Source organism: Convolutriloba macropyga, chromosome 13, assembly GCF_964194025.1.
Source record: "Convolutriloba macropyga chromosome 13, txConMacr16.3, whole genome shotgun sequence".
NCBI classification, from domain to species: domain Eukaryota; kingdom Metazoa; phylum Xenacoelomorpha; order Acoela; family Convolutidae; genus Convolutriloba; species Convolutriloba macropyga.
Genome location: NC_134480.1, coordinates 12,407,224 through 12,434,625, shown reverse-complemented (window position 1 = coordinate 12,434,625; position 27,402 = coordinate 12,407,224). Strand labels below are relative to the sequence as shown.

The 27,402-nt window shown below is 33.8% G+C and overlaps 1 protein-coding gene and 28 non-coding genes across 29 annotated transcripts in view; all 29 read right to left on the bottom strand.

Moving 5' to 3' along the window:
• The window catches only part of LOC142351596 (xaa-Pro aminopeptidase ApepP-like), a 702,879-nt gene that overhangs the window by 242,330 nt on the left and 433,147 nt on the right, over positions 1-27,402 (bottom strand). The gene's annotated exons all lie outside the window — the stretch shown is intronic.
• On the bottom strand, positions 20-93 carry Trnai-gau (transfer RNA isoleucine (anticodon GAU)). The gene has a single exon. It is a non-coding gene; the product is annotated as a tRNA-Ile (tRNA).
• Trnan-guu (transfer RNA asparagine (anticodon GUU)) lies at positions 836-909 on the bottom strand. The gene has a single exon. It is a non-coding gene; the product is annotated as a tRNA-Asn (tRNA).
• Positions 1,649-1,722, bottom strand: Trnan-guu (transfer RNA asparagine (anticodon GUU)). The gene has a single exon. It is a non-coding gene; the product is annotated as a tRNA-Asn (tRNA).
• On the bottom strand, positions 2,463-2,536 carry Trnak-cuu (transfer RNA lysine (anticodon CUU)). The gene has a single exon. It is a non-coding gene; the product is annotated as a tRNA-Lys (tRNA).
• Positions 3,274-3,347, bottom strand: Trnan-guu (transfer RNA asparagine (anticodon GUU)). The gene has a single exon. It is a non-coding gene; the product is annotated as a tRNA-Asn (tRNA).
• Positions 4,086-4,159, bottom strand: Trnan-guu (transfer RNA asparagine (anticodon GUU)). Its single transcript has one exon. It is a non-coding gene; the product is annotated as a tRNA-Asn (tRNA).
• Trnan-guu (transfer RNA asparagine (anticodon GUU)) lies at positions 4,906-4,979 on the bottom strand. Its single transcript has one exon. It is a non-coding gene; the product is annotated as a tRNA-Asn (tRNA).
• Trnan-guu (transfer RNA asparagine (anticodon GUU)) lies at positions 5,716-5,789 on the bottom strand. The gene has a single exon. It is a non-coding gene; the product is annotated as a tRNA-Asn (tRNA).
• Positions 6,531-6,604, bottom strand: Trnak-cuu (transfer RNA lysine (anticodon CUU)). The gene has a single exon. It is a non-coding gene; the product is annotated as a tRNA-Lys (tRNA).
• On the bottom strand, positions 7,342-7,415 carry Trnan-guu (transfer RNA asparagine (anticodon GUU)). Its single transcript has one exon. It is a non-coding gene; the product is annotated as a tRNA-Asn (tRNA).
• Trnan-guu (transfer RNA asparagine (anticodon GUU)) lies at positions 8,155-8,228 on the bottom strand. Its single transcript has one exon. It is a non-coding gene; the product is annotated as a tRNA-Asn (tRNA).
• On the bottom strand, positions 8,975-9,048 carry Trnan-guu (transfer RNA asparagine (anticodon GUU)). Its single transcript has one exon. It is a non-coding gene; the product is annotated as a tRNA-Asn (tRNA).
• Trnan-auu (transfer RNA asparagine (anticodon AUU)) lies at positions 9,782-9,855 on the bottom strand. Its single transcript has one exon. It is a non-coding gene; the product is annotated as a tRNA-Asn (tRNA).
• On the bottom strand, positions 10,589-10,662 carry Trnan-guu (transfer RNA asparagine (anticodon GUU)). Its single transcript has one exon. It is a non-coding gene; the product is annotated as a tRNA-Asn (tRNA).
• Positions 11,409-11,482, bottom strand: Trnan-guu (transfer RNA asparagine (anticodon GUU)). The gene has a single exon. It is a non-coding gene; the product is annotated as a tRNA-Asn (tRNA).
• Positions 12,216-12,289, bottom strand: Trnan-auu (transfer RNA asparagine (anticodon AUU)). Its single transcript has one exon. It is a non-coding gene; the product is annotated as a tRNA-Asn (tRNA).
• Trnan-guu (transfer RNA asparagine (anticodon GUU)) lies at positions 15,457-15,530 on the bottom strand. Its single transcript has one exon. It is a non-coding gene; the product is annotated as a tRNA-Asn (tRNA).
• Trnan-guu (transfer RNA asparagine (anticodon GUU)) lies at positions 16,271-16,344 on the bottom strand. Its single transcript has one exon. It is a non-coding gene; the product is annotated as a tRNA-Asn (tRNA).
• On the bottom strand, positions 17,900-17,973 carry Trnan-guu (transfer RNA asparagine (anticodon GUU)). Its single transcript has one exon. It is a non-coding gene; the product is annotated as a tRNA-Asn (tRNA).
• Positions 18,679-18,752, bottom strand: Trnan-guu (transfer RNA asparagine (anticodon GUU)). Its single transcript has one exon. It is a non-coding gene; the product is annotated as a tRNA-Asn (tRNA).
• On the bottom strand, positions 20,305-20,378 carry Trnan-guu (transfer RNA asparagine (anticodon GUU)). The gene has a single exon. It is a non-coding gene; the product is annotated as a tRNA-Asn (tRNA).
• On the bottom strand, positions 21,121-21,194 carry Trnan-guu (transfer RNA asparagine (anticodon GUU)). The gene has a single exon. It is a non-coding gene; the product is annotated as a tRNA-Asn (tRNA).
• On the bottom strand, positions 21,937-22,010 carry Trnan-guu (transfer RNA asparagine (anticodon GUU)). Its single transcript has one exon. It is a non-coding gene; the product is annotated as a tRNA-Asn (tRNA).
• Trnan-guu (transfer RNA asparagine (anticodon GUU)) lies at positions 23,553-23,626 on the bottom strand. The gene has a single exon. It is a non-coding gene; the product is annotated as a tRNA-Asn (tRNA).
• Positions 24,367-24,437, bottom strand: Trnan-guu (transfer RNA asparagine (anticodon GUU)). Its single transcript has one exon. It is a non-coding gene; the product is annotated as a tRNA-Asn (tRNA).
• On the bottom strand, positions 25,175-25,248 carry Trnan-guu (transfer RNA asparagine (anticodon GUU)). The gene has a single exon. It is a non-coding gene; the product is annotated as a tRNA-Asn (tRNA).
• Trnan-guu (transfer RNA asparagine (anticodon GUU)) lies at positions 25,987-26,060 on the bottom strand. Its single transcript has one exon. It is a non-coding gene; the product is annotated as a tRNA-Asn (tRNA).
• On the bottom strand, positions 26,796-26,869 carry Trnan-guu (transfer RNA asparagine (anticodon GUU)). The gene has a single exon. It is a non-coding gene; the product is annotated as a tRNA-Asn (tRNA).

Genomic DNA, 27,402 nt, shown 5'->3' with positions numbered 1-27,402 from the left:
TTATCTGCTTCAGTTTTTCCGCTTCTGGGTGGGCTTGAACCACCAACCTTTCGGTTATCAGCCGAACGCTCTAGCCAATTGCGCCACAGGAGCTGTGAATTTCCGTAATGTGGCAAAATAAGATTACTTTATACTCCTCTGGAAGGAATTAATTATGATTAACTCAGCACAAAAAACTCAACAAGTTTGAGCCCAACCTTTCTCAACTTTTTCTACTGCGGCGACAAAAAACCTTTGACTAAAAAGTAAAAAAAAAATCAAACCAAAATCTCCAAATGATTGCATGAAGAACAAATGAAGACCAAAAGATAAACGAAGTTAATTGGAAATTGCTTCAATTTGCGACAAATCGTAATCTTAAAATCCGGCTGTCCTTAACACAACGAACTTGCCATCGAACATTAAAGATTATAGAGCAATAGCCTGCGAAAATATTTTTCACCAAACCAGCCACTCATAGCCAACTCTCATTGATATAGTTTAAAAGATCAGTTTAACATAATCTCGAAAAAAGCAAAAATATTTTTTAAAAAAGAATTTTTGTTTTTTTTTTGAAATTAGGAACTGCAAGAACCTATACTTTTAACAAAGAAAACAAAAAGTACACGCAATATTCCAGAAAAATCAATGAAAAGAAACTGAATATTGAAAAATTCTCTTCATTTGAATGTACAAGTCACAATCACGTAAACGTTGAGTCAGCCTGTTTTTGGACTTCTTTCAAAGTTTGACAATGACACAATCATAATCTGTGATATTGCATTTTTTAGCAACAAAGGCATTAACGGATGTGCATCCTATCGATAAACAAAAAGATCATCTGCTTCAGTTTTTCCGCTTCTGGGTGGGCTTGAACCACCAACCTTTCGGTTAACAGCCGAACGCGCAAGCCAATTGCGCCACAGGTGCTGTGAAGTTCCACAATGTGGCAAAATAACATTACTGAATCCTCCTCTGGAAGGAATTAATTATGATTACCTCAGCACAAAAAACTCAACAAGTTTGAGCCCAACCTTTCTCAACTTTTTCTACTGCGGCGGCAAAAAACTTTTGACTAAAAAGTAAAAAAAATCAAACCAAAATCTCCAGATGATTGCATGAAGAACAACTGAAGACCAAAAGATAAACGAAGTTAATTGGAAATTGCTTCAACTTGCGACAAATCGTAATCTTAAAATCCGGCTGTCCTTAACACAACGAATTTGCCATCGAACATTAAAGATTATAGAGCAAAAGCCTGCGAAAATATTTTTCACCAAACCAGCCACTCATAGCCAACTCTCATTGATATAGTTTAAAAGATCAGTTTAACATGATCTCGAAAAAAGCAAAAATATTTTTTAAAAAAGAATTTTTGTTTTTTTTTGAAATTAGGAACTGCAAGAACCTATACTTTTAACAAAGAAAACAAAAAGTACACCCAAAATTCCAGATAAAAGAATGAAAAGAAACTGTATATAGAAAAATTCTCTTAATTTGAATGTACAAGTCACAATCACGTAAACGTTGAGTCAGCCTGTTTCTGGACTTCTTTCATAGTTTGACAATGAAACAATCATAATCTGTGATATTGCATTTTTTAGCAACGAAGACATTAATTGATGTGCATCCTATCGATAAACAAAAAGATCATCTGCTTAAATTTTTCCGCTTCTGGGTGGGCTTGAACCACCAATTTTTCGGTTAACAGCCGAACGCGCTAGCCAATTGCGCCACAGGAGCTGTGAAGTTCCCTAATGTGGCAAAATAAGATTACTTAATCCTCATCTAGAAGGAATTAATCATGATTACCTCGGCACAAAAAACTCAACAAGTTTGAGCCCAACCTTTCTCAACTTTTTCTACTGCGGCGACAAAAAACTTTTGACTGAAAAGTAAAAAAATCAAACCAAAATCTCCAGATGATTGCATGAAGAACAAATGAAGACCAAAAGATAAACGAAGTTAATTGAAAATTGCTTCAATTTGCGACAAATCGTAATCTTAAAATCCGGCTGTCCTTAACACAACGAAATTGCCATCGAACAAAAAAGATTATAGAGCAATAGCCTGTGAAAATATATTTTCACCCAACCAGCCACTCATAGCCAACTTTCATTGATATAGTTTAAAAGATCAGTTTAACATAATCTTGAAAAAAGCGAAAATATTTTTTAAAAAAAAGAATTTTTGTTTTCTTTGAAATTAGGCACTGCAAGAACCTATATTTTTAACAAAGAAAACAAAAAGTACACCCAATATTCAAGATAAATCAATGAAAAGAAACTGAATATTGAAAAATTCTCTTCATTTGAATGTACAAGTCACAATCACGTAAACGTTGAGTCAGCCTGTTTTTGGACTTCTTTCAAAGTTTGACAATGACACAATCATAATCTGTGATATTTCATTTTTTAGCAACGAAGACATTAATTGATGTGCATCCTATCGATAAACAAAAAGATCATCTGCTTAAATTTTTCCGCTTCTGGGTGGGCTTGAACCACCAACTTTTCAGTTAAGAGCCGAACGCGCTAGCCAATTGCGCCACAGGAGCTGTGAAAATCCCTAATGTGGCAAAATAAGATTACTTAATCCTCCTCTAGAAGGAATTAATTATGATTAACTCAGCACAAAAAACTCAACAAGTTTGAGCCCAACCTTTCTCAACTTTTTCTACTGCGGCGACAAAAAAATTTTTGACTAAAAAGTAAAAAAATCAAACCAAAATCTCCAGTTGATTGCATAAAGAAGAAATGAAGACCAAAAGATAAATGAAGTTAATTGGAAATTGCTTCAATTTGCCACTAATCGTAATCTTAAAATCCGGCTGTCCTTAACACAACGAATTTGCCATCGAACAAAAAAGATTATAGAGCAATAGCCTGTGAAAATATTTTTTCACCCAACCAGCCACTCATAGCCAACTCTCATTGATATAGTTTAAAAGATCAGTTTAACATAATCTTGAAAAAAGCAAAAATATTTAAAAAAAGAATTTTTGTTTTCTTTGAAATTAGGCACTGCAAGAACCTATACTTTTAACAAAGAAAACAAAAAGTACACCCAAAATTCCAGATAAATGAATGACAAGAAACTGAATATAAAAAAATTCTCTTCATTTGAATGTACAAGCCACAATCACGTAAACGTTTAGTCAGCCTGTTTTTGGACTTCTTTCAAAGTTTGACAATGACACAATCATAATCTGTGATATTGCAATTTTTAGCAACGAAGACATTAATTGATGTGCATCCTATCGATTAACAAAAAGATCATCTGCTTAAATTTTTCCGCTTCTGGGTGGGCTTGAACCACCAACTTTTCGGTTAACAGCCGAACGCGCTAGCCAATTGCGCCACAGGAGCTGTGATGTTCCCTAATGTGGCAAAATAAGATTACTTAATCCTCCTCTAGAAGGAATTAATTATGATTACCTCAGCAAAAAAAACTCAACAAGTTTGAGCCCAACCTTTCTCAACTTTTTCTACTGCGGCGACAAAAAACTTTTGACTAAAAAGTTAAAAAAATCAAATCAAAATCTCCAGATGATTGCATGAAGAACAAATGAAGACCAAAAGATAAACGAAGTTAATTGGAAATTGCTTCAATTTGCGACAAATCGTAATCTTAAAATCCGGCTGTCCTTAACACAACGAATTTGCCATCGAACAAAAACGATTACAGAGCAATAGCCTGTGAAAATATTTTTTCACCCAACCAGCCACTCATAGCTAACTCTCATTGATATAGTTTAAAAGATCAGTTTAACGTAATCTCGAAAAAAAAGCAAAAATATTCTTAAAAAAAAAATTTTGTTTTCTTTGAAATTAGGCACTGCAAGAACCTATACTTTTAACAAAGAAAACAAAAAGTACACGCAAAATTCCAGATAAATGAATGAAAAGAAACTGAATATAGAAAAATTCTCTTCATTTGAATGTACAAGTCACAATCACGTAAACGATGAGTCAGCCTGTTTTTGGAGTTCTTTCAAAGTTTGACAATGACAATCATAATCTGTGATATTGCATTTTTTAGCAACGAAGACATTAATTGATGTGCGTCCTATCGATAAACAAAAAGATCATCTGCTTAAATTTTTCCGCTTCTGGGTGGGCGTGAACCACCAACCTTTCGGTTAACAGCCGAACGCGCTAGCCAATTGCGCCACAGGAGCTGAGAATTTCCGTAATGTGGCAAAATAAGATTACTTAATCCTCCTCTGGAAGGAATTAATTATGATTAACTCAGCACAAACAACTCAATGAGTTTGAGCCCAACCTTTCTCAATTTCTTCTACTGCGGCGACAAAAAACATTTGACTAAAAAGTAAAACAATCAAATCAAAATCTCCAGATGATTGCATGAAGAACAAATGAAGACCAAAAGATAAACAAAGCTAATTGAAAATTGCTTCAATTTGCGACAAATCGTTATCTTAAAATCCGGCTGTCCTTAACACAACGAATTTGTGATCGAACATAAAAGATTGTAGAGCTATAAAGCAATAGCCTGTGAAAATGCTTTTCATCCAACCAGCCACTCATAGTCAACTCTCAATGATATATTTTAAAAGATCAGTTTAATATAATCTCGAAAAAAGCAAAAATATTTAAAAGCAATGGTTTTTTCTTTTACTTTGAAATTAGGCACTGCAAGAACCTATACTTTTAACCAAGAAAACAAAAAGTACACCCAATATTCCAGATAAATCAATGAAAAGAAACTGAATATTGAAAAATTCTCTTCATTTGAATGTACAAGTCACAATCACGTAAACGTTGAGTCAGACTGTTTTTGGACTTCTTTCAAAGTTTGACAATGACACAATCATAATCTGTGATATTGCATTTATTAGTAACGAAGACATTAATTGATAAGCATCCTATTGATAAACAAAAAGATCATCTGCTTCAATTTTTCCGCTTCTGGGTGGGCTTGAACCACCAACCTTTTGGTTAACAGCCGAACGCGCTAGCCTATTGCGCCACAGGAGCTGTGAAGTTCCCAATGTGGCAAAATAACATTACTTAATCCTCCTCTGGAAGGAATTAATTATGATTAACTCAGCACAAAAACTCAACAATTTTGAGCCCAACCTTTCTCAACTTTTTCTACTGCGGCGGCAAAAAACTTTTGACTAAAAAGTAAAAAAAATCAAACCAAAATCTCCAGATGATTGCATGAAGAACAACTGAAGACCAAAAGATAAACGAAGTTAATTGGAAATTGCTTCAACTTGCGACAAATCGTAATCTTAAAATCCGGCTGTCCTTAACACAACGAATTTGCCATCGAACATTAAAGATTATAGAGCAAAAGCCTGCGAAAATATTTTTCACCAAACCAGCCACTCATAGCCAACTCTCATTGATATAGTTTAAAAGATCAGTTTAACATAATCTCGAAAAAAGCAAAAATATTTTTTAAAAAAGAATTTTTGTTTTTTTTGAAATTAGGAACTGCAAGAACCTATACTTTTAACAAAGAAAACAAAAAGTACACCCAAAATTCCAGATAAAAGAATGAAAAGAAACTGTATATAGAAAAATTCTCTTAATTTGAATGTACAAGTCACAATCACGTAAACGTTGAGTCAGCCTGTTTCTGGACTTCTTTCATAGTTTGACAATGAAACAATCATAATCTGTGATATTGCATTTTTTAGCAACGAAGACATTAATTGATGTGCATCCTATCGATAAACAAAAAGATCATCTGCTTAAATTTTTCCGCTTCTGGGTGGGCTTGAACCACCAATTTTTCGGTTAACAGCCGAACGCGCTAGCCAATTGCGCCACAGGAGCTGTGAAGTTCCCTAATGTGGCAAAATAAGATTACTTAATCCTCATCTAGAAGGAATTAATCATGATTACCTCGGCACAAAAAACTCAACAAGTTTGAGCCCAACCTTTCTCAACTTTTTCTACTGCGGCGACAAAAAACTTTTGACTGAAAAGTAAAAAAATCAAACCAAAATCTCCAGATGATTGCATGAAGAACAAATGAAGACCAAAAGATAAACGAAGTTAATTGAAAATTGCTTCAATTTGCGACAAATCGTAATCTTAAAATCCGGCTGTCCTTAACACAACGAAATTGCCATCGAACAAAAAAGATTATAGAGCAATAGCCTGTGAAAATATATTTTCACCCAACCAGCCACTCATAGCCAACTTTCATTGATATAGTTTAAAAGATCAGTTTAACATAATCTTGAAAAAAGCGAAAATATTTTTTTAAAAAAAAGAATTTTTGTTTTCTTTGAAATTAGGCACTGCAAGAACCTATATTTTTAACAAAGAAAACAAAAAGTACACCCAATATTCAAGATAAATCAATGAAAAGAAACTGAATATTGAAAAATTCTCTTCATTTGAATGTACAAGTCACAATCACGTAAACGTTGAGTCAGCCTGTTTTTGGACTTCTTTCAAAGTTTGACAATGACACAATCATAATCTGTGATATTTCATTTTTTAGCAACGAAGACATTAATTGATGTGCATCCTATCGATAAACAAAAAGATCATCTGCTTAAATTTTTCCGCTTCTGGGTGGGCTTGAACCACCAACTTTTCAGTTAAGAGCCGAACGCGCTAGCCAATTGCGCCACAGGAGCTGTGAAAATCCCTAATGTGGCAAAATAAGATTACTTAATCCTCCTCTAGAAGGAATGAATTATAATTAACTGAGCACAAAAATCTCAACAAGTTTGAGCCCAACCTTTCTCAACTTTTTCTACTGTGGCGACAAAAAACCTTTGACTAAAAAATAAAAAAAATCAAACCAAAATCTCCAGATGATTGCATGAAGAACAAATGAAGACCAAAAGATAAACGAAGTTAATTGGAAATTGCTTCCATTTGACACAAATGGTAATCTTAAAATCCAGCTGTCCTTAACACAACGAATTTGCCATCGAACAAAAAAGATTATAGAGCAATAGCCTGTGAAAATATTTTTTCACCCAACCAGCCACTCATAGCCAACTCTCATTGATATAGTTTAAAAGATCAGTTTAACACAATCTTGAAAAAAGCAAAAATATTTAAAAAAAGAATTTTTGTTTTCTTTGAAATTAGGCACTGCAAGAACCTATACTTTTAACAAAGAAAACAAAAAGTACACCCAAAATTCCAGATAAATGAATGACAAGAAACTGAATATAAAAAAATTCTCTTCATTTGAATGTACAAGCCACAATCACGTAAACGTTTAGTCAGCCTGTTTTTGGACTTCTTTCAAAGTTTGACAATGACACAATCATAATCTGTGATATTGCAATTTTTAGCAACGAAGACATTAATTGATGTGCATCCTATCGATTAACAAAAAGATCATCTGCTTAAATTTTTCCGCTTCTGGGTGGGCTTGAACCACCAACTTTTCGGTTAACAGCCGAACGCGCTAGCCAATTGCGCCACAGGAGCTGTGATGTTCCCTAATGTGGCAAAATAAGATTAATTAATCCTCCTCTAGAAGGAATTAATTATGATTACCTCAGCACAAAAAACTCAACAAGTTTGAGCCCAACCTTTCTCAACTTTTTCTACTGCGGCGACAAAAAACTTTTGACTAAAAAAATAAAAAAATCAAATCAGAATCTCCAGATGATTGCATGAAGAACAAATGAAGACCAAAAGATAAACGAAGTTAATTGGAAATTGCTTCAATTTGCGACAAATCGTAATCTTAAAATCCGGCTGTCCTTAACACAACGAATTTGCCATCGAACAAAAAAGATTACAGAGCAATAGCCTGTGAAAATATTTTTTCACCCAACCAGCCACTCATAGCCAACTCTCATTGATATAGTTTAAAAGATCAGTTTAACGTAATCTCGAAAAAAAAAGCAAAATTATTCTTAAAAAAAAATTTTTGTTTTCTTTGAAATTAGGCACTGCAAGAACCTATACTTTTAACAAAGAAAACAAAAAGTACACGCAAAATTCCAGATAAATGAATGAAAAGAAACTGAATATAGAAAAATTCTCTTCATTTGAATGTACAAGTCACAATCACGTAAACGATGAGTCAGCCTGTTTTTGGAGTTCTTTCAAAGTTTGACAATGAAAATCATAATCTGTGATATTGCATTTTTTAGCAACGAAGACATTAATTGATGTGCGTCCTATCGATAAACAAAAAGATCATCTGCTTAAATTTTTCCGCTTCTGGGTGGGCTTCAACCACCAACCTTTCGGTTAACAGCCGAACGCGCTAGCCAATTGCGCCACAGGAGCTGAGAATTTCCGTAATGTGGCAAAATAAGATTACTTAATCCTCCTCTGGAAGGAATTAATTATGATTAACTCAGCACAAACAACTCAATGAGTTTGAGCCCAACCTTTCTCAACTTCTTCTACTGCGGCGACAAAAAACTTTTGACTAAAAAGTAAAACAATCAAATCAAAATCTCCAGATGATTGCATGAAGAACAAATGAAGACCAAAAGATAAACGAAGCTAATTGAAAATTGCTTCAATTTGCGACAAATCGTAATCTTAAAATCCGGCTGTCCTTAACACAACGAATTTGTGATCGAACATAAAAGATTGTAGAGCTATAAAGCAATAGCCTGTGAAAATGCTTTTCATCCAACCAGCCACTCATAGTCAACTCTCAATGATATATTTTAAAAGATCAGTTTAATATAATCTCGAAAAAAGCAAAAATATTTAAAAGAAATGGTTTTTTCTTTTACTTTGAAATTAGGCACTGCAAGAACCTATACTTTTAACCAAGAAAACAAAAAGTACACCCAATATTCCAGATAAATCAATGAAAAGAAACTGAATATTGAAAAATTCTCTTCATTTGAATGTACAAGTCACAATCACGTAAACGTTGAGTCAGACTGTTTTTGGACTTCTTTCAAAGTTTGACAATGACACAATCATAATCTGTGATATTGCATTTATTAGTAACGAAGACATTAATTGATAAGCATCCTATTGATAAACAAAAAGATCATCTGCTTCAATTTTTCCGCTTCTGGGTGGGCTTGAACCACCAACCTTTTGGTTAACAGCCGAACGCGCTAGCCTATTGCGCCACAGGAGCTGTGAAGTTCCCAATGTGGCAAAATAACATTACTTAATCCTCCTCTGGAAGGAATTAATTATGATTAACTCAGCACAAAAACTCAACAATTTTGAGCCCAACCTTTCTCAACTTTTTCTACTGCGGCCACAAAAAACCTTTGACTAAAAAGTTTAAAAAATCAAACCCAAATCTCCAGATGATTGCATGAAGAACAAATGAAGACCAAAAGATAAATGAAGTTAATTGGAAATTGCTTCAATTTGCGACAAATCGTAATCTTAAAATCCGGCTGTCCTCAACACAACGAATTTGCCATCGAACATTAAAGATTATAGAGCAATATCCTGCGAAAATATTTTTCACCAAACCAGCCAATCATAGCCAACTCTCATTGATATAGTTTAAAAGATCAGTTTAACATAATCTCGAAAAAAGCAAGAGTATTTTTAAAAAAAGAATTTTTGTTTTCTTTGAAATTGGGCACTGCAAGAACCTATACTTTTAACACAGAAAACAAAAAGTACACCCAATACTCCAGATAAATCAATGAAAAGAAACTGAATATCGAAAAATTCTCTTCATTTGAATGTACAAGTCACAATCACGTAAACGTTGAGTCAGCCTGTTTTTGGACTTCTTTCACAGTTTGACAATGACACAATCATAATCTGTGATATTGCATTTTTTAGCAACGAAGACATTAATTGATGTGCATCCTATCGATAAACAAAAAGATCATCTTAAATTTTTCCGCTTCTGGATGGGCTTGAACCACCAACTTTTCGGTTAATAGCCGAACGCGCTAGCCAATTGCGCCATAGGAGCTGTGAAGTTCCCTAATGTGGCAAAATAAGATTACTTAATCCTCCTCTGGAAGGAATTAATTAAGATTACCTCAGCACGAAAAACTCAACAAGTTTGAGCCCAACCTTTCTCAACTTTTCCTACTGCGGCGACAAAAAACTTTTGACTAAAAAGTAAAAAAAATCAAACCAAAATCTCCAGATGATTGCCTGAAGAACAAATGAAGACCAAAAGATAAACGAAGTTAATTGGAAATTGCTTCCATTTGAGAGAAATCGTAATCTTAAAATCCGGCTGTCCTTAACACAACGAATTTGCCATCGAACATTAAAGATTATAAAGCAATAGCCTGCGAAAATATTTTTCACCAAACCAGCCACTCATAGCCAACTCTCATTGATATAGTTTAAAAGATCAGTTTAACATAATCTCGAAAAAAGCAGAAGTATTTTTAAAAAAAGAATTTTTGTTTTTGAAGTTAGGCACTGCAAGAACCTATACTTTAAACAAAGAAAACAAAAAGTACACCCAAAATTCCAGATAAATCAATGAAAAGAAACTGAATATGGAACAATTCTCTTCATTTGAATGTACAAGTCACAATCACGTAAACGATGAGTCAGCCTGTTTTTGGACTTCTTTCAAAGTTTGACAATGACAATCATAATCTCTGATATTGCATTTTGTAGCAACGAAGACATTAATTGATGTGCATCCTATCGATAAACAAAAAGATCATCTGCTTAAATTTTTCCGCTTCTGGGTGGGCTTGAACCACCAACCTTTCGGTTAACAGCCGAACGCGCTAGCCAATTGCGCCACAGGAGCTGAGAATTTCCGTAATGTGGCAAAATAAGATTACTTAATCCTCCTCTGGAAGGAATTAATTATGATTAACTCAGCACAAACAACTCAATGAGTTTGAGCCCAACCTTTCTCAACTTCTTCTACTGCGGCGACAAAAAACATTTGACTAAAAAGTAAAACAATCAAATCAAAATCTCCAGATGATTGCATGAAGAACAAATGAAGACCAAAAGATAAACGAAGCTAATTGAAAATTGCTTCAATTTGCGACAAATCGTAATCTTAAAATCCGGCTGTCCTTAACACAACGAATTTGTGATCGAACATAAAAGATTGTAGAGCTATAAAGCAATAGCCTGTGAAAATGCTTTTCATCCAACCAGCCACTCATAGTCAACTCTCAATGATATATTTTAAAAGATCAGTTTAATATAATCTCGAAAAAAGCAAAAATATTTAAAAGAAATGGTTTTTTCTTTTACTTTGAAATTAGGCACTGCAAGAACCTATACTTTTAACCAAGAAAACAAAAAGTACACCCAATATTCCAGATAAATCAATGAAAAGAAACTGAATATTGAAAAATTCTCTTCATTTGAATGTACAAGTCACAATCACGTAAACGTTGAGTCAGACTGTTTTTGGACTTCTTTCAAAGTTTGACAATGACACAATCATAATCTGTGATATTGCATTTATTAGTAACGAAGACATTAATTGATAAGCATCCTATTGATAAACAAAAAGATCATCTGCTTCAATTTTTCCGCTTCTGGGTGGGCTTGAACCACCAACCTTTTGGTTAACAGCCGAACGCGCTAGCCTATTGCGCCACAGGAGCTGTGAAGTTCCCAATGTGGCAAAATAACATTACTTAATCCTCCTCTGGAAGGAATTAATTATGATTAACTCAGCACAAAAACTCAACAATTTTGAGCCCAACCTTTCTCAACTTTTTCTACTGCGGCCACAAAAAACCTTTGACTAAAAAGTTTAAAAAATCAAACCCAAATCTCCAGATGATTGCATGAAGAACAAATGAAGACCAAAAGATAAATGAAGTTAATTGGAAATTGCTTCAATTTGCGACAAATCGTAATCTTAAAATCCGGCTGTCCTCAACACAACGAATTTGCCATCGAACATTAAAGATTATAGAGCAAAATCCTGCGAAAATATTTTTCACCAAACCAGCCAATCATAGCCAACTCTCATTGATATAGTTTAAAAGATCAGTTTAACATAATCTCGAAAAAAGCAAGAGTATTTTTAAAAAAAGAATTTTTGTTTTCTTTGAAATTGGGCACTGCAAGAACCTATACTTTTAACACAGAAAACAAAAAGTACACCCAATACTCCAGATAAATCAATGAAAAGAAACTGAATATCGAAAAATTCTCTTCATTTGAATGTACAAGTCACAATCACGTAAACGTTGAGTCAGCCTGTTTTTGGACTTCTTTCACAGTTTGACAATGACACAATCATAATCTGTGATATTGCATTTTTTAGCAACGAAGACATTAATTGATGTGCAACCTATCGATAAACAAAAAGATCATCTTAAATTTTTCCGCTTCTGGATGGGCTTGAACCACCAACTTTTCGGTTAATAGCCGAACGCGCTAGCCAATTGCGCCATAGGAGCTGTGAAGTTCCCTAATGTGGCAAAATAAGATTACTTAATCCTCCTCTGGAAGGAATTAATTAAGATTACCTCAGCACGAAAAACTCAACAAGTTTGAGCCCAACCTTTCTCAACTTTTCCTACTGCGGCGACAAAAAACTTTTGACTAAAAAGTAAAAAAAAATCAAACCAAAATCTCCAGATGATTGCCTGAAGAACAAATGAAGACCAAAAGATAAACGAAGTTAATTGGAAATTGCTTCCATTTGAGAGAAATCGTAATCTTAAAATCCGGCTGTCCTTAACACAACAAATTTGCCATCGAACAATAAAGATTATAGAGCAATAGCCTGTGAAAATATTTTTCACCCAACCAACCACTCATAGCCAACTCTCATTGATATAGTTCAAAAGATTAATTTAACATAATCTCGAAAAAAGCAAAAAAATTTTTTAAAAAAGAATTTTTGTTTTTGAAGTTAGGCACTGCAAGAACCTATACTTTAAACAAAGAAAACAAAAAGTACACCCAAAATTCCAGATAAATCAATGAAAAGAAACTGAATATGGAACAATTCTCTTCATTTGAATGTACAAGTCACAATCACGTAAACGATGAGTCAGCCTGTTTTTGGACTTCTTTCAAAGTTTGACAATGACAATCATAATCTCTGATATTGCATTTTGTAGCAACGAAGACATTAATTGATGTGCATCCTATCGATAAACAAAAAGATCATCTGCTTAAATTTTTCCGCTTCTGGGTGGGCTTGAACCACCAACTTTTCGGTTAACAGCCAAACGCGCTAGCCAATTGGGCCACAGGAGCTGTGAAGTTCCCTAATGTGGCAAAATAAGATTACTTAATCCTCCTCTGGAAGGAATTAATTAAGATTACCTCAGCACAAAAAACTTAACAAGTTTGAGCCCAACCTTTCTCAACTTTTCATACTGCGGCGACAAAAAACTTTTGACTAAAAAGTAAAAAAAAATCAAACCAAAATCTCCAGATGATTGCCTGAAGAACAAATGAAGACCAAAAGATAAACGAAGTTAATTGGAAATTGCTTCCATTTGAGAGAAATCGTAATCTTAAAATCCGGCTGTCCTTAACACAACAAATTTGCCATCGAACAATAAAGATTATAGAGCAATAGCCTGTGAAAATATTTTTCACCCAACCAGCCACTCATAGCCAACTCTCATTGATATAGTTCAAAAGATTAATTTAACATAATCTCGAAAAAAGCAAAAAAAATTTTTAAAAAAGAATTTTTGTTTTTGAAATTAGGCACTGCAAGAACCTATACTTTAAACAAAGAAAACAAAAAGTACACCCAAAATTCCAGATAAATCAATGAAAAGAAACTGAATATGGAACAATTCTCTTCATTTGAATGTACAAGTCACAATCACGTAAACGATGAGTCAGCCTGTTTTTGGACTTCTTTCAAAGTTTGACAATGACAATCATAATCTCTGATATTGCATTTTTTAGCAACGAAGACATTAATTGATGTGCATCCTATCGATAAACAAAAAGATCATCTGCTTAAATTTTTCCGCTTCTGGGTGGGCTTGAACCACCAACTTTTCGGTTAACAGCCAAACGCGCTAGCCAATTGGGCCACAGGAGCTGTGAAGTTCCCTAATGTGGCAAAATAAGATTACTTAATCCTCCTCTGGAAGGAATTAATTAAGATTACCTCAGCACAAAAAACTTAACAAGTTTGAGCCCAACCTTTCTCAACTTTTTCTACTGCGGCGACAAAAAACTTTTGACTAAAAAGTAAAAAAAAATCAAACCAAAATCTCCAGATGATTGCATGAAGAACAAATGAAGACCAAAAGATAAACGAAGTTAATTGGAAATTGCTTCCATTTGACACAAATGGTAATCTTAAAATCCGGCTGTCCTTAACACAACGAATTTGCCATCGAACATTAAAGATTATAAAGCAATAGCCTGCGAAAATATTTTTCACCAAACCAGCCACTCATAGCCAACTCTCATTGATATAGTTTAAAAGATCAGTTTAACATAATCTCGAAAAAAGCAGAAGTATTTTTAAAAAAAGAATTTTTGTTTTCTTTGAAATTAGGCACTGCAAGAACCTATACTTTAAACAAAGAAAACAAAAAGTACACCCAAAATTCCAGATAAATCAATGAAAAGAAACTGAATATGGAAAAATTCTCTTCATTTGAATGTACAAGTCACAATCACGTAAACGATGAGTCAGCCTCTTTTTGGACTTCTTTCAAAGTTTGACAATGACAATCATAATCTGTGATATTGCATCTTTTAGCAACGAAGACATTAATTGATGTGCATCCTATTGATAAACAAAAAGATCTTCTGCTTGAATTGTTCCACTTCTGGGTGGGCTTGAACCACCAACCTTTCCGTTAACAGCCGAACGCGCTAGCCAATTGGGCCATAGGAGCTGTGAAGTTCCCTAATGTGGCAAAATAAGATTACTTAATCCTCCTCTGGAAGGAATTAATTAAGATTACCTCAGCACAAAAAACTTAACAAGTTTGAGCCCAACCTTTCTCAACTTTTTCTACTGCGGCGACAAAAAGCCTTTGACTAAAAAGTAAAAAAAATCAAACCAAAATCTCCAGATGACTGCACGAAGAACAAATGAAGACCAAAAGATAAACGAAGTTAATTGAAAATTGCTTCAATTTGCGACAAATCGTAATCTTAAAATCCGGCTGTCCTTAACACAACGAATTTGCCATCGAACATTAAAGATTATAGAGCAATAGCTTGTGAAAGTACTTTCCATCCAACCAGCCACTTATAGCCAACTCTCATTGATATATTTTAAAAGATCAGTTTAATATAATCTCGAAAAAAGCAAAAATATTAAAAAAGAAATGGTTTTTTGTTTTACTTTGAAATTAGGCACTGCAAGAAGCTATACTATTAACAAAGAACACAGAAAGCACACCCAATATTCCAGATCAATCAATGAAAAGAAACTGAATATGGAAAAATTCTCTTCATTTGAATGTACAAGTCACAATCACGTAAACGATGAGTCAGCCTCTTTTTGGACTTCTTTCAAAGTTTAACAATGACACAATCATAATCTGTGATATTGCATTTTTTAGCAACGAAGACATTAATTGATGTGCATCCTATTGATAAACAAAAAGATCTTCTGCTTAAATTTTTCCGCTTCTGGGTGGGCTTGAACCACCAACCTTTCGGTTAACAGCCGAACGCGCTAACCAATTGCGCCACAGGAGCTGTGAATTTCCGTAATGTGGCAAAATAAGATTACTTTATACTCCTCTGGAAGGAATTAATTATGATTAACTCAGCACAAAAAACTCAACGAGTTTGAGCCCAACCTTTCTCAACTTTTTCTACTGCGGCGACAAAAAGCCTTTGACTAAAAAGTAAAAAAAAACAAACCAAAATCTCCAGATGATTGCACGAAGAACAAATGAAGACCAAAAGATACACGAAGTTAATTGAAAATTGCTTCTATTTGCGACAAATCCTAATCTTAAAATCCGGCTGTCCTTAACACAAAGAATTTGCCATCGAACATTAAAGATTATAGAGCAATAGCTTGTGAAAATACTTTTCATCCAACCAGCCACTTATAGCCAACTCTCATTGATATATTTTAAAAGATCAGTTTAATATAATCTCGAAAAAAGCAAAAATATTAAAAAAGAAATGGTTTTTTGTTTTACTTTGAAATTAGGCACTGCAAGAACCTATACTTTTAACAAAGAACACAGAAAGCACACCCAATATTCCAGATCAATCCATGAAAAAAAACTGAAAATTTAAAAATTCTCTTTATTTGAAAATACAAGTCACAATCAAGTAAACTTTGAGTCAGCCTGTTTTTGAATTTCTTTTAAAGTTTGACAATGACACAATCATAATCTGTGATATTGCATTTTTTAGCAACGAAGACATTAATTGATGTGCATCCTATTGATAAACAAAAAGATCTTCTGCTTAAATTTTTCCGCTTCTGGGTGGGTTTGAACCACCAACCTTTCGGTTAACAGCCGAACGCTCTAGCCAATTACGCCACAGGAGCTGTGAATTTCCGTAATGTGGCAAAATAAGATTACTTTATACTCCTCTGGAAGGAATTAATTATGATTAACTCAGCACAAAAAACTCAACGAGTTTAAGCCCAACCTTTCTCAACTTTTCTACTGCGGCGACAAAAAGCCTTTGACTAAAAAGTAAAAAAAAATCAAACCAAAATCTCCAGATGATTGCACGAAGAACAAATGAAGACCAAAAGATACACGAAGTTAATTGAAAATTGCTTCAATTTGCGACAAATCCTAATCTTAAAATCCGGCTGTCCTTAACACAACGAATTTGCCATCGAACATTAAAGATTAAAGAGCAATAGCTTGTGAAAATACTTTTCATCCAACCAGCCACTTATAGCCAATTCTCATTGATATATTTTAAAAGATCAGTTTAATATAATCTCGAAAAAGCAAAAATATTAAAAAAGAAATGGTTTTTTGTTTTACTTTAAAATTAGGCACTGCAAGAACCTATACTTTTAACAAAGAACACAGAAAGCACACCCAATATTCCAGATCAATCCATGAAAAGAAACTGAAAATTTAAAAATTCTCTTTATTTGAAAGTACAAGTCACAATCACGTAAACTTTGAGTCAGCCTGTTTTTGAATTTCTTTTAAAGTTTGACAATGACACAATCATAATCTGTGATATTGCATTTTTTAGCAACGAAGACATTAATTGATGTGCATCCTATGGATAAACAAAAAGTTCTTCTGCTTAAATTTTTCCGCTTCTGGGTGGGCTTGCACCACCAACCTTTCGGTTAACAGCCAAACGCGCAAGCCAATTGCGCCACAGGAGCTGTGAATTTCCGTAATGTGGCAAAATAAGATTACTTAATACTCCTCTGGAAGGATTTAATTATGATTAACTCAGCACAAAAAACTCAACGAGTTTGAGCCCAACCTTTCTCAACTTTTTCTACTGCGGCGACAAAAAAACCTTTGACTAAAAAGTTTAAAAAATCAAACTAAAATCTCCAGATGATTGCACGAAGAATAAATGAAGACCAAAAGATAAACGAAGTTAATTGAAAATTGCTTCAATTTGCGACAAAGCGTAATCTTAAAATCCGGCTGTCCTTAACACAACGAATTTGCAACCGAACATTAAAGATTATAGAGCAATAGCCTGTGAAAATACTTTTCATCCAACCAGCCACTTATAGCCAACTCTCATTGATATATTTTAAAAGATCAGTTTAATATAATCTCGAAAAAAGCAAAAATATTAAAAAAGAAATGGTTTTTTGTTTTACTTTGAAATTAGGCACTGCAAGAACCTATACTTTTAACAAAGAACACAGAAAGCACACCCAATATTCCAGATCAATCCATTAAAAGAAACTGAAATTTTAAAAATTCTCTTTATTTGAAAGTACATGTCACAATCACGTAAACTTTGAGTCAGCCTGTTTTTGAATTTCTTTTAAAGTTTGACAATGACACAATCATAATCTGTGATATTGCATTTTTTTAGCAACGAAAACATTAATTGATGTGCATCCTATTGATAAACAAACAGTACTTCTGCTTAAATTTTTCCGCTTCTGGGTGGGCTTGAACCACCCACCTTTCGGTTAACAGCCGAACGCGCTAGCCAATTGCGCCACAGGAGCTGTGAATTTCCGTTGGAAGGAATTAATTACGATTAACTCAGCACAAAAAACTCAACAAGTTTGAGCCCAACATTTCTCAACTTTTTCTACTGCGGCGACAAAAAACCTTTGACTAAAAAGTAAAAAAAATCAAACCAAAATCTCCAGATGATTGCATGAAGAACAAATGAAGACCAAAAGATAAACGAAGTTAAATGGAAATTGCTTCAATTTGCGACAAATCGTAATCTTAAAATCCGGCTGTCCTTAACACAACGAATTTGCCATCGAACATTAAAGATTATAGAGCAATAGCTTGTGAAATTACTTTTCATCCAACCAGTAACTCATAGCCAACTCTCATTGATATATTTTAAAAGATCAGTTTAATATAATCTCGAAAAAAGCAAAAATATTTTTTAAAAAAGAACTTTTGTTTTCTTTGAAATTAGGTACTGCAAGAACCTATACTTCTAACAAAGAAAACAGAAAGTACACCCAATATTCCAGATAAATCAATGAAAAGAAACTGAATATTGAAAAATTCTCTTCATTTGAATGTACAAGTCACAATCACGTAAACGTTGGGTCAGCCTGTTTTCGGACTTCTTTCAAAGTCTGACAATGACAAAATCATAATCTGTGATATTGCATTTTTTAGCAACGAAGACTTTAATTGATGTGCATCCTATCGATAAACAAAAAGATCATCTGCTTAAATTTTTCCGCTTCTGGGTGGGCTTGAACCACCAACTTTTCGGTTAACAGCCGAACGCGCTAGCCAATTGGGCCACAGGAGCTGTGAATTTCCATAATGTGGCAAAATAAGATTACTTAATCCTCCTCTGGAAGGAATTAATTATGATTAACTCAGCACAAAAAACTCAACGAGTTTGAGCCCAACCTTTCTTAACTTTTTCTACTGCGGCGACAAAAAACCTTTGACTAAAAAGTAAAAAAATCAAACCAAAATCTCCAGATGATTGCATGAAGAACAAATGAAGACCAAAAGATAAACGAAGTTAATTGGAAATTGCTTCAATTTGCGACAAATCGTTATCTTAAAATCCGGCTGTCCTTAACACAACGAATTTGCAATCGAACATTAAAGATTATAGAGCAATAGCCTTTGAAAATACTTTTCATCCAACCAGCCACTTATAGCCAACACCCATTGATATATTTTAAAAGATCAGTTTAATATAATCTCGAAAAAAGCAAAAATATTAAAAAAGAAATCGTTTTTTGTTTTACTTTGAAATTAGGCACTGCAAGAACCTATACTTTTAACAAAGAACACAGAAAGCACACCCAATATTCAAGATCAATCCATCAAAAGAAACTGAACATTGAAAAATTCTCTTTATTTGAAAGTACAAGTCACAATCACGTAATTTTTGAGTCAGCCTGTTTTTGAACTTCTTTTAAAGTTTGACAATGACACAATCATAATCTGTGATATTGCATTTTTTAGCAACGAAGACATTGATTGATGTGCATCCTATCGATAAACAAAAAGATCATCTGCTTAAATTTTTCCGCTTCTGGGTGGGCTTGAACCACCAACTTTTCGGTTAACGGCCGAACGCGCTAGCCAATTGAGCCACAAAAGCTGTGAAGTTCGCTAATGTGGCAAAATAAGATTACTTAATCCTCCTCTGGCAGGAATTAATTATAAATAACTCAGCACAAAAAACTCAGCAAGTAGGAGCCCAACCTTTCTCAACTATTTCTACTGCGGCGACAAAAACCTTTGACTAAAAAGTAAAAAAAATCAAACCAAAATCTCCAGATGATTGCATGAATAACAAATGAAGACCAAAAGATAAACGAAGTTAATTGGAAATTGCTTCAATTTGCGACAAATCGTTATCTTAAAATCCGGCTGTCTTTAACACAACGAATTTGAAATCGAACATTAAAGATTATAGAGCAATAGCCTTTGAAAAAACTTTTCATCCAACCAGCCACTTATAGCCAACACCCATTGATATATTTTAAAAGATCAGTTTAATATAATCTCGAAAAAAGCAAAAATATTAAAAAAGAAATCGTTTTTTGTTTTACTTTGAAATTAGGCACTGCAAGAACCTATACTTTTAACAAAGAACACAGAAAGCACACCCAATATTCAAGATCAATCCATCAAAAGAAACTGAACATTGAAAAATTCTCTTTATTTGAAAGTACAAGTCACAATCACGTAATTTTTGAGTCAGCCTGTTTTTGAACTTCTTTTAAAGTTTGACAATGACACAATCATAATCTGTGATATTGCATTTTTTAGCAACGAAGACATTGATTGATGTGCATCCTATCGATAAACAAAAAGATCATCTGCTTAAATTTTTCCGCTTCTGGGTGGGCTTGAACCACCAACTTTTCGGTTAACAGCCGAACGCGCTAGCCAATTGAGCCACAAAAGCTGTGACGTTCGCTAATGTGGCAAAATAAGATTACTTAATCCTCCTCTGGCAGGAATTAATTATAAATAACTCAGCACAAAAAACTCAGCAAGTAGGAGCCCAACCTTTCTCAACTATTTCTACTGCGGCGACAAAAAACCTTTGACTAAAAAGTAAAAAAAAAATCAAACCAAAATCTCCAGATGATTGCATGAATAACAAATGAAGACCAAAAGATAAACAAAGTTAATTGGAAATTGCTTCAATTTGCGACAAATCGTTATCTTAAAATCCGGCTGTCTTTAACACAACGAATTTGCAATCGAACATTAAAGATTATAGAGCAATAGCCTTTGAAAATACTTTTCATCCAACCAGCCACTTATAGCCAACACCCATTGATATATTTTAAAAGATCAGTTTAATATAATCTCGAAAAAAGCAAAAATATTAAAAAAGAAATCGTTTTTTGTTTTACTTTGAAATTAGGCACTGCAAGAACCTATACTTTTAACAAAGAACACAGAAAGCACACCCAATATTCAAGATCAATCCATCAAAAGAAAATGAACATTGAAAAATTCTCTTTATTTGAAAGTACAAGTCACAATCACGTAATTTTTGAGTCAGCCTGTTTTTGAACTTCTTTTAAAGTTTGACAATGACACAATCATAATCTGTGATATTGCATTTTTTAGCAACGAAGACATTGATTGATGTGCATCCTATCGATAAACAAAAAGATCATCTGCTTAAATTTTTCCGCTTCTGGGTGGGCTTGAACCACCAACTTTTCGGTTAACAGCCGAACGCGCTAGCCAATTGAGCCACAAAAGCTGTGAAGTTCGCTAATGTGGCAAAATATGATTACTTAATCCTCCTCTGGCAGGAATTAATTATAAATAACTCAGCACAAAAAACTCAGCAAGTAGGAGCCCAACCTTTCTCAACTATTTCTACTGCGGCGACAAAAAACCTTTGACTAAAAAGTAAAAAAAAACAAACCATAATCTCCAGATGATTGCATGAAGAACAAATGAAGACCAAAAGATAAACGAAGTTGATTGGAAACTGCTTCAATTTGCGACAAATCGTAATCTTAAAATCCGGCTGTCCTTAACACAACGAATTTGCCATCGAACATTAAAGATTATAGAGCGATAGCCTGTGAAAATATTTTTCACCCAACCAGCCACTCATAGCCAACTCTCATTGATATAGTTTAAAAGATCAGTTTAACATAATTTCGGAAAAAAAAACAAATACATTTAAAAGAAATGGTTTTTTGTTTTACTTTGAAATTAGGCACTGCAAGAACCTATACTTTTAACAAAGAAAACAAAAAGTACACCCAATATTCCAGTTAAATCAATAAAAAGAAACTGAATTTTGAAAAATTCTCTTCATTTGAATGTACAAGTCGCAATCACGTAAACGTTGAGTCAGCCTGTTTTTGGATTTCTTTCAAAGTTTGACAATGACACAATCATAATCTGTGATATTGCATTTTTTAGCAACGAAGAAATTAATTGATGTGCATCCTATTGATAAACAAAAAGATCATCTGCTTAAATTTTTCAGCTTCTGCGTGGGCTTGAACCACCAACCTTTCGGTTAACAGCCGAATGCGCTAGCCAATTGCGCCACAGGAGCTGAGAATTTCCGTAATGTGGCAAAATAAGATTACTTAATCCTCCTCTGGAAGGAATTAATTATGATTAACTCACCAAAAAAAAAACCCAACAAGTTTGAACCCACCCTTTCTCAACTTTTTCTACTGCGGCGACAAAAAACCTTGGACTAAAAAGTAAAAAAAAAGTCAAACCGAAATCTCCACATGATTGCACGAAGAACAAATGCCGACCAAAAGATAAACGAAGTTAATTGAAAATTGCTTCAATTTGTGACAAATCATTATCCTAAAGTCCGGCTGTCCTTAACACAACAAAATTGCAATCGAACATTAAAGATTTTAGAGCAATAGCCTGTGAAAATACTTTTCATCCAACCAGCCACTTATAGCCAACTCTCATTGATATATTTTAAATGATCAGTTTAATATAATCTCGAAAAAAGCAAAAAATATTTAAAAAGAAATGGTTTTTTGTTTTACTTAGAAATTAGGCACTGCAGGAACCTATACTTTTAACAAAGAACACAGAAATCACACCCAATATTCCAGATCAATCCATGAAAAGAGACTGAACATTGAAAAATTCTCTTTATTTGAAAGTACAAGTCACAATCACGTAATTTTTGAGTCAGCCTGTTTTTGAACTTCTTTTAAAGTTTGACAATGACACAATCATAATCTGTGATATTGCATTTTTTAGCAACGAAGACATTGATTGATGTGCATCCTATTGATAAACAAAAAGATCATCTGCTTAAATTTTTCAGCTTCTGCGTGGGCTTGAACCACCAACCTTTCGGTTAACAGCTGAACGCGCTAGCTAATTGAGCCACAAAAGCTGTGAAGTTCGCTAATGTGGCAAAATAAGATTACTTAATCCTCCTCTGGCAGGAATTAATTATAAATAACTCAGCAAGTAGGAGCCCAACCTTTCTCAACTATTTCTACTGCGGCGACAAAAAACCTTTGACTAAAAGTAAAAAAAATCAAACCATAATCTCCAGATGATTGCATGAAGAACAAATGAAGACCAAAAGATAAACGAAGTTAATTGGAAACTGCTTCAATTTGCGACAAATCGTAATCTTAAATCCGGCTGTCCTTTACACAACGAATTTGCCATCGAACATTAAAGATTATAGAGCAATAGCCTGTGAAAATATTTTTCACCCAACCAGCCACTCATAGCCAACTCATTGATATAGTTTAAAAGATCAGTTTAACATAATTTCGGAAAAAAAACAAATACATTTAAAAGAAATGGTTTTTTGTTTTACTTTGAAATTAGGCACTGCAAGAACCTATACTTTTAACAAAGAAAACGAAAAGTACACCCAATATTCCAGTTAAATCAATAAAAAAAAACTGAATATTGAAAAATTCTCTTCATTTGAATGTACAAGTCGCAATCACGTAAACGTTGAGTCAGCCTGTTTTTGGATTTCTTTCACAGTTTGACAATGACACAATCATAATCTGTGATATTGCATTTTTTAGCAACGAAGACATTAATTGATGTGCATCCTATCGATAAACAAAAAGATCATCTGCTTAAATTTTTCCGCTTCTGGGTGGGCTTGAACCACCAACTTTTCGGTTAACAGCCGAACGCGCTAGCCAATTGAGCCACAAAAGCTGTGAAGTTCGCTAATGTGGCAAAATAAGATTACTTAATCCTCCTCTGGCAGGAATAAATTTTAAATAACTCAGCACAAAAAACTCAACAAGTTTGAGCCCACCCTTTCTCAACTTTTTCTACTGCGGCGACAAAAAACCTTTGACTAAAAAGTAAAAAAAAGTCAAACCGAAATCTCCAGATGATTGCACGAAGAACAAATGCCGACCAAAAGATAAACGAAGTTAATTGAAAATTGCTTCAATTTGTGACCAATCATAATCCTAAAATCCGGCTGTCCTTAACACAACGAAATTGCAATTGAACATTAAAGATTTTAGAGCAATAGCCTGTGAAAATACTTTTCATCCAACCAGCCACTTATAGCCAACTCTCATTGATATATTTTAAAAGATCTGTTTAATATAATCTCGAAAAAAGCAAAAATATTTAAAAGAAATGGTTTTTTGTTTTACTTTGAAATTAGGCACTGAAAGAACCTATACTTTTAACAAAGAACACAAAAAGCACACCCAATGTTCCAGATCAATCCATGAAAAGAGACTGAACATTGAAAAATTCTCTTTATTTGAAAGTACAAGTCACAATCACGTAAACTTTGAGTCAGCCTGTTTTTGAACTTCTTTTAAAGTTTGACAATGACACAATCATAATCTTAGATATTGCATTTTTCAGCAACGAAGACATTGATTGATGTGCATCCTATTGATAAACAAAAAGATCATCTGCTTAAATTTTTCCGCTTCTGGGTGGGCTTAAACCACCAACCTTTCGGTTAACAGCCGAACGCGCTAGCCAATTGCGCCACAGCTGTGAATTTCCGTAATGTGGCAAAATAAGATTACTTAACCCTCCTCTGGAAGGAATTAATTACGATTAACTCAGCACAAAAAACTCAACGAGTTTGAGCCCAACCTTTCTCAACTTTTCCTACTGCGGCGACAAAAAACCTTTAATTAGAAAATTGAAAAATCAAACCAAAATCTACAGATAATTGCATGAAGAACAAATGAAGACCAAAGATATGAGAAGTTAAATGAAAATTGCTTCAATTTGCGACAAATCGTAATCTTAAAATCCGGCTGTCCTTAACACAACGAATTTGCAATCGAACATTAAAGATTATAGAGCAATAGCTTGTGAAAATACTTTTCATCCAACCAGCCACTCATAGCCAACTCTCATTGATATATTTTAAAAGATCAGTTTAATATAATCTCGAAAAAAGCAAAAATATTTAAAAGAAATGGTTTTTTGTTTTACTTTGAAATTAGGCACTGAAAGAACCTATACTTTTAACAAAGAACACAAAAAGCACACCCAATGTTCCAGATCAATCCATGAAAAGAGACTGAACATTGAAAAATTCTCTTTATTTGAAAGTACAAGTCACAATCACGTAAACTTTGAGTCAGCCTGTTTTTGAACTTCTTTTAAAGTTTGACAATGACACAATCATAATCTTAGATATTGCATTTTTCAGCAACGAAGACATTGATTGATGTGCATCCTATTGATAAACAAAAAGATCATCTGCTTAAAGTTTTCCGCTTCTGGGTGGGCTTGAACCACCAACCTTTCGGTTAACAGCCGAACGCGCTAGCCAATTGCGCCACAGGAGCTGTGAATTTCTGTAATGTGGCAAATTAACATTACTTAATCCTCCTCTGGAAGGAATTAATTACGATTAACTCAGCACAAAAAACTCAACGAGTTTGAGCCCAACCTTTCTCATCTTTTTCTACTGCGGCGACAAAAAAACCTTTGACTAAAAAGTAAGAAAATCAAACCAAAATCTCCAGATGATTGCACGAAGAACCAATGAAGACCAAAAGATAAACAAAGTTAATTAAAAATCACTTCAATTTGCGACAAATCGTAATCTTAAAATCCGGCTGTCCTTAACACAACGAATTTGCAATCGAACACTAAAGATTATAGAGCAATAGCTTGTGAAAATACTTTTCATCCAACCAGCCACTCATAGCCAACTCTCAATGATATGTTTTAAAAGATCAGTTTAATATAATCTCTAAAGAAGCAAAAATATTTAAAAGAAATGGTTTTTTGTTTTACTTTGAAATTAGGCACTGAAAGAACCTATACTTTTAACAAAGAACACAAAAAGCACACCCAATGTTCCAGATCAATCCATGAAAAGAGACTGAACATTGAAAAATTCTCTTTATTTGAAAGTACAAGTCACAATCACGTAAACTTTGAGTCAGCCTGTTTTTGAACTTCTTTTAAAGTTTGACAATGACACAATCATAATCTGTGATATTGCAGTTTTAGCAACGAAGACATTAATTGATGTGCATCCTATTGATAAACAAAAAGATCATCTGCTTAAATTTTTCCGCTTCTGGTTGGGCTTGAACCACCAACCTTTCGGTTAACAGCCGAACGCGCTAGCCAATTGCACCACAGGAGCTGTGAATTTCCTTAATGTGGCAAAGTAAGATTACTTAATCCTCCTCTGGAAGGAATTAATTACGATTAACTCAGCACAAAAAACTCAACGAGTTTGATCCCAACCTTTCTCAACTTTTCCTACTGCGGCGACAAAAAACCTTTAATTAGAAAATTGAAAAATCAAACCAAAATCTACAGATAATTGCATGAAGAACAAATGAAGACCAAAGAAATGAGAAGTTAAATGAAAATTGCTTCAATTTGCGACAAATCGTAATCTTAAAATCCGGCTGTCCTTAACACAACGAAATTGCAATCGAACATTAAAGATTATAGAGCAATAGCTTGTGCAAATACTTTTCATCCAACCAGCCACTCATAGCCAACTCTCATTGATATATTTTAAAAGATCAGTTTAATATAATCTCGAAAAAAGCAAAAATATTTAAAAGAAATGGTTTTTTGTTTTACTTTGAAATTAGGCACTGAAAGAACCTATATTTTAACAAAGAACACAGAAAGCACAACCAATATTCCAGATCAATCCAAGAAAAGAAACTGAACATTGAAAAACTCTCTTTATTTTAATGTACAAGTCACAATCACGTAAACTTTGAGTCAGCCTGTTTTTGAACTTCTTTTAAAGTTTGACAATGACACAATCATAATCTGTGATACTGCATTTTTAGCAACGAAGACATTAATTGATGTGCATCCTATTGATAAACAAAAAGATCATCTGCTTAAAGTTTTCCGCTTCTGGGTGGGCTTGAACCACCAACCTTTCGGTTAACAGCCGAACGCGCTAGCCAATTGCGCCACAGGAGCTGTGAATTTCTGTAATGTGGCAAATTAACATTACTTAATCCTCCTCTGGAAGGAATTAATTACGATTAACTCAGCACAAAAAACTCAACGAGTTTGAGCCCAACCTTTCTCAACTTTTCCTACTGCGGCGACAAAAAACCTTTAATTAGAAAATTGAAAAATCAAACCAAAATCTACAGATAATTGCATGAAGAACAAATGAAGACCAAAGATATGAGAAGTTAAATGAAAATTGCTTCAATTTGCGACAAATCGTAGTCTTAAAATCCGGCTGTCCTTAACACAACGAATTTGCAATCGAACATAAAAGATTATAGAGCAATAGCTTGTGAAAATACTTTTCATCCAACCAGCCACTCATAGCCAACTCTCATTGATATATTTTAAAAGATCAGTTTAATATAATCTCGAAAAAAGCAAAAATATTTAAAAGAAATGGTTTTTTGTTTTACTTTGAAATTAGGCACTGAAAGAACCTATATTTTAACAAAGAACACAGAAAGCACAACCAATATTCCAGATCAATCCAAGAA